Source organism: Atta colombica, unplaced genomic scaffold, assembly GCF_001594045.1.
Source record: "Atta colombica isolate Treedump-2 unplaced genomic scaffold, Acol1.0 scaffold19, whole genome shotgun sequence".
NCBI classification, from domain to species: domain Eukaryota; kingdom Metazoa; phylum Arthropoda; class Insecta; order Hymenoptera; family Formicidae; genus Atta; species Atta colombica.
This window is the reverse complement of record NW_017259282.1, coordinates 821,557-827,638: the sequence shown is the minus strand read 5'-3', so window position 1 is coordinate 827,638 and position 6,082 is coordinate 821,557. Positions and strand designations below refer to the sequence as shown.

The 6,082-nt window shown below is 24.9% G+C and overlaps 1 protein-coding gene across 4 annotated transcripts in view; it reads left to right on the top strand.

Moving 5' to 3' along the window:
• LOC108686810 (glutamine synthetase 2 cytoplasmic) overlaps positions 1 to 6,082 on the top strand; it is a 224,606-nt gene that overhangs the window by 175,005 nt on the left and 43,519 nt on the right. The gene's annotated exons all lie outside the window — the stretch shown is intronic.

The window sequence follows — 6,082 nt, the reverse complement described above, 5'->3', positions numbered from 1 at the left end:
TATATATATATATATATATATACACTGTATACTATTGTATAATTATTAACTATGAGATTGATAATAAATAAATGAGATTTAGCGTTTATTTACGATTTAGAATCTTTCAATACTCGAAAAATTATTGTCAATTGCACTCAGACTTTTCGATTGATTGTAATTATCTCGCAATTGTGATAGAAATAGGTCAACATTCACCAAGCATATAACTCATCGACTGAATGATTAAGAAGATTATAGATTTGTTTGCGCGCATCGCATGCTCCAACATGCTCTAATGTGTTCCTGTTATAGCTTCTCACTTCAACGAGCATGTTACAGTGAGTAAATGCTATAATAGGAGCATTTTAAAACATGTTAGAACAAGCAAACAAACCTTATGTATTGTACAAAAGTGACTTCTTGTTTGCATATGACTGAAGAGCCATTGCGCAAATTTCTCCTATCTGACAGTTTATGCATAATAGGTATAATATATAAGATATATCGCGTAAAAGAAATTAAAAGAAATGTTTGATAGAAAAAGTAATTGCAATATAAATGTATATGAATAAATATAAATTTTTGAATTATAAATTAACGTAATCTTTAAAATTCTTTGATTCAATGTCAGTCATTATTAGAAATCAGTATTTATTGAGAAAGATAATAATCTCTCATAATCTCATGAGATGAATCAAATATATATTGCACACTGCCATTCATAAGATCGAGAACGCTTGCAATAATTTCATATTTAACAAAAACTCTCGATCTCGATGAAAAGTATCTCGATGAAAAGAAATATCATAGAGAAGTTTTTAAAAATGCATTTTAAAGAAGAAAAATAACTTCAAACTGGCATTTTTTAATTTTGTCTCTATAATATTTATTCCTAAATTACATAAAATTAAATTACATAAAATATAATGTTTTTTCGATATTTTTATTATTCTTTGAAACGCTCTATCTGGATAAAATATGATTGGACAAAATTTAGAAGACAAGCATTTTAAAATAGATTTTCTGAGCCTTAAAATGCTTTTTGAAAAAAATTGCTACCGTGATTTATCGCAAAGATATTGAATTTTTTATTATATAAAAATTTTTAATCAATTTTATAAAATATTATATGTTGATGGCTAAAAAAAAGATTTTAATCAATTTTGAAAAAATATATACGAATCAAGTACGTTATAATAAATATTTTTTCCTTCCTATTTTTTTTTTACAAACTTAATTTCGAAATTAAAAAATATTTTTAAAAAATTAAGTTTTTACACAATAAAATTTTACACAATAAAAAATTCGAAAAAGCATCGTAGCAATTTTTTTTTTGAAAAAGCATTTTAAGGTTTAAAAAGTCTACTTTAAAATGCTTATTTATTAAATTTTATCTGATAATGTTTCTGGTAGAGTGTTTAAAAAAATAACAAAAACATTTTTTTAAATGTCATTCTTCAATTTTATATAACATTGGAGCAAAATATCACAGAGACAAAATTCAAATGCCTGTTTAAAATTCTATTCTTTCTCTTTAATAATAAAATTGAATAACTTAATCGGACTCACTACTTAAAACAACAATAATATCAATTTAAGGCTAACAAGAGTTAAGTAATCAAGAGTAATCATAATCTTAATGTGGAATGATGTCTTAATGTCTCCAATGTCTCAGTGATATCTTCTTTATTCACCATGAATGTTTTGATTCTTTTTTGAATCTTCCTGAGCATATAATCGCTTTCTTCATTAAATATCACGCAAATGCAACTCGGTAATCCGTCAAGATAAGACACTCTCCAGATTTCTAAGTCTGAAATGGACGCTAATTCAAAATTCATTGAAAATGTTTCATTTGTAATTAATAAGTAACTCAATTTAACACGGACTCACAAGCATGTTGAAAAGCTTTGGCTACAATAAATATCAAATAAATTATTAAAATCGAATACAATTATATATACTATATTATATAGTCTTCATGATCCAAAGTGTCGAACGTGTCTAATGTTAAATTTAAAAATACAAAAATCGAGCCACGATAATTCGCATAAATAAAGTCGCATAAATAAATCCGCATAAATGCGGAATGAGTCCGTTAAGGTGAATTACTCATTAATTACAAATGAAACATTTCATGTTTTCATAAATGAATTTTGAATTAGCATCCACTTCAGACTTGAACATGTAGAGAGTATTTTGCCTTGATTCACGGACGGATTGAATTGTATTTGCGTGATATTTGATGAAAAAAGCGATTGTATGATGAAGAAGATTCAAAAGAGAGTCAAAACGTTTATGATGAATAAAGAAGACATCACTGAGATATTGGAGTTAAGTCATTATTCTACATTAAGATTACGCACCTCGTCCTGCGTTGCCTCTTATTAGCCTTAAATTGTAGAAATAAAAAATAGACCTTCGATTTCCAGATATTTCATTCTTTTTAAAGGACGTTAAAACGAGATTGTCTTAAAAGCACTAATTACACAGGCTTACGAAATCTGATATTTTTTATTACAAACGTGTAAATAATCATGTCCGATGTAATTTTGCCGCTGAATTTATTAGCCAAAATTGCTATCACATTACAATTTTCAAAAAAATGGTATCAAAAAGATAAAAAATGATAATAACGTATATAGAGTGTCTCACATTCACCATAAAATACTTTCATAATGTATTTATTCTAGAGTAAAATAAAAAATCCTACGAGAGAGAGAGAGAGAGAGAGAGAGAGAGAGAGAGAGAAAAGAGAGAGAGAAAAATGCCGAGGTTATAAGTTTTTTAATTATAATCGATCAAAGACAGTAGTATCGCGGAGTAATTACACGCGCATCGATGTGATATACATGCATAGTTAATATTAAATTTTTTTATTGTTTATTATTAACAGCATCAGCAATTATTGTTATTAGAATTATTAAATCTCAAACAAAAGTTTTACACAGGATGAATAATAATTATAAAATTTAATTTATTGTTTCTTTAACATTTTTCGTGTTTTAAAACAAATAAAATCGTGTAATTATTAATTAATTATCATATAATAGTATATTAATAAATCAAAGAAGTAAGATTAAATTGTTCATAATTTTTTAACAATTTAAATTATACAATATTACTTTTTTTAGAAGTTGAAAATTTGGGAAATAATACATATGAAAAAGAAAAATAATAATTAAACAATTTTCGCACATCTCTTTTTAAAAGCAAAAATAAATATTATTTTCTTGTAAAGCATTAAATTTAAATTTTTATAATTTTTTCTAGTTAGAGTAATGTAGAATAATAAAGTATTTAAGGATAAATTAATTTGTTTATCAGAATTTGTTAATATTAATCTTTTCAATTTTAATACATTCGCAATGTTATTATCTGATATGAATATTCGAAACATATATAAAAAAAGAAAATATCTTAAAGTTCAAACTTCAAAAAGTATAATTTTTATTTTTATTTTTTGGATTTAATCTAATATTTTGCATTAAGAAAATAAAATTGCATAAGGTAAATAAGATAGAAATTTGTGAAAATATTGCATAAAGTAAAACTTATGAAGATTATTTGATAATTATTTTCCTTTTTTACTTTTCACGTATCCATTTCCGAAAGTTTCGAACTTCTGAGAGAAGTAAAATTGTAATTTTAATAAATGGAAATTTACGATTTTAATAGAAATTTAAATTGTTGAAGTAATATGTTGCCGATTTAATCTTATTTTTTTAAGTTATGGTACACGATTATATGATAATTAATTAATAATTATATAATTTTAGTTGTCTTAAACATAAAAAATATTGAATAAGCAATAAATTAAACTTTTTTTTTAAGTGTAAAACTTGTGTGCTAGATTTAATAATTCCAATAATAATAATTGCTAATGCTAGTAATAATCAGTTGTGCAATAAAAAAATTCAATATTATTATATGTGAATGCAGTATTAGATCGATGCGCATATATATATAAACTATGAGCCTGAGTGCGCGAACTCTACACAATAATACTGACTAGCTTTATAATCAGTTTATAATTTAAAAATTATATATTGTCTCAATATTAGGATTTTTTACTCCTAGAATATGCTATAAAAATATTGCACAATAAAGTTGTAAGATACATGTTAATACCAAGCGCACGCGATTAATATCCTTTATCTATCTCAAAAACGAAACGATTTCAAATCAAAATGAGGTAAAAATGCATGTTAAAGCTAAAAGTTGATACTTTTGTGTAATATTAAGAACAAAATATTATAAAAAAATTTAATGCTAGTGCTACAAAACGTCCTGAAAATCCGCATTTTTTATTTCTTACACCACTTTTCTTAAAATTATGACGTAATAATTAACTTTGGAATTCAGCGAGCAAAAATACATTCGATGACTATTTGTACACTTATAATAAACTATAGACTTATGTCATGTAATTTTGAAGTAATGTAAGTAAATATTTTTTGTTTTACATGGTTATTCTCAAAATGATACCAACATATTGACACTCTCGAAATTAAGATCAAAGTTCATTTATATAGAGCACAGAGGGAAAAATTTACTATGAATGCTAATCTTACGCTATAACGACAAATTCCATTTGCAAATATAGGAATCGTTTAAAATTATTTGAGATGTAACAAATATTTATTTCTTCTTGTACTCACTAGAAGAATTATTTGCAACAAATCCAAAGTTTTGTCAAATATGCAAATTTGTGTGCATAATAAATATTAAACAAATTTAACAGTTAAATTTTAATTCCTTTTGCGTTTGTAGCAAATTTTTTCCCTCTGTGCGTCATATGCACTAAACTCTTAGCTAGACTAAGCATCAGCTTCATAAAACATTAGCCAAAAAATTAATCGCTGCATTAATACTGTTCGGAACAGTGTTTTATTGCTATTAACAGAAATTTTAATTTTAAGTATATTAACAATTAATTCTAAAAGTATAAATCTAGTAAAGTTTGTATAAAATTAAATGAAAGATAAATTGTAAAATAAAATGTATTTAAATCAGAAGTTTAATCTTTATTTAATTTAGTTTTTGCAAAAATATGTGCCTTTAGTCGCATACTTAAAAAGTAATTAATTTTTAAATTAAAAAAAATTAAATCAACATTTATACTAAGTTGATCTAAGTTATTAAAAATTAAGTCAGTGCCACATTCCAGATTTTATATCACCTTCTTGAGTATTTTTTTCATTATTAAGATAATAATGAGGATAAACAGATAATGACAAAAAATGGAAGTAGGGGACTTAATGCATCGCGATAATTGTAGAATCATGTTATCTGTTGAAAACAATTTTTATTCCCAGATCATGCGCACGTGTGTTTTATCTATAAATCGTAAATAATATCTATAATGTATTTGCAATATTTCGAACTAGAGCATTCAATTAATCAATGAATTACGTAATCAGAGAAGCATTGCACAAAAAGGCATTTAGCTTGGCTGAGGCGAAAATTGAAAGTACAAAAATTTCCTCTCAATCGATCATCCCACTATCGTTTTGAGTTCCTACTCCCGATATGATTTTTATTTATGGCATTGGACTTTCATTACACACATTATGACAAGGGTTAATATTTTAAAAACTTGTGTTTATGCGATTATATTTTCGAGGATGTTAAAAAGTGATGATAAAGTCATTAGTATTATTGATTCAATTGCCGCTTTACAAAAACATTCTAAGGATATTGAAAAAAAGAATATTGAGTTGCTTTGTAGGAAGAAAATAAAAAATTCCAATATCGTCTAATACCGGAGAAAAATATATTTTATTTTGCGATAAAAAAATTGGAACAGTGGAAAATTTATGCTGAAAAAAATCACAAAATATCACAAATTAGATTGTTAGACTTATGAAAATCGATTCGAATTATTAAAATTCTGGGACCAAGTATAATTAGATTATACAAAATATTGAAATAGTATTGTAGAATTGTTACTTATTTATAAAAACAAACCGAGAATATTTAAACAATCACTTTACTAAAAGAAAATAATAATTCAGATACCATCCAATCTCAAAGAAAAAAATATCTATTTTATTTTGCAATAGAAAAATTTAATTGAAATAGTAGAAAATTGTTGTGC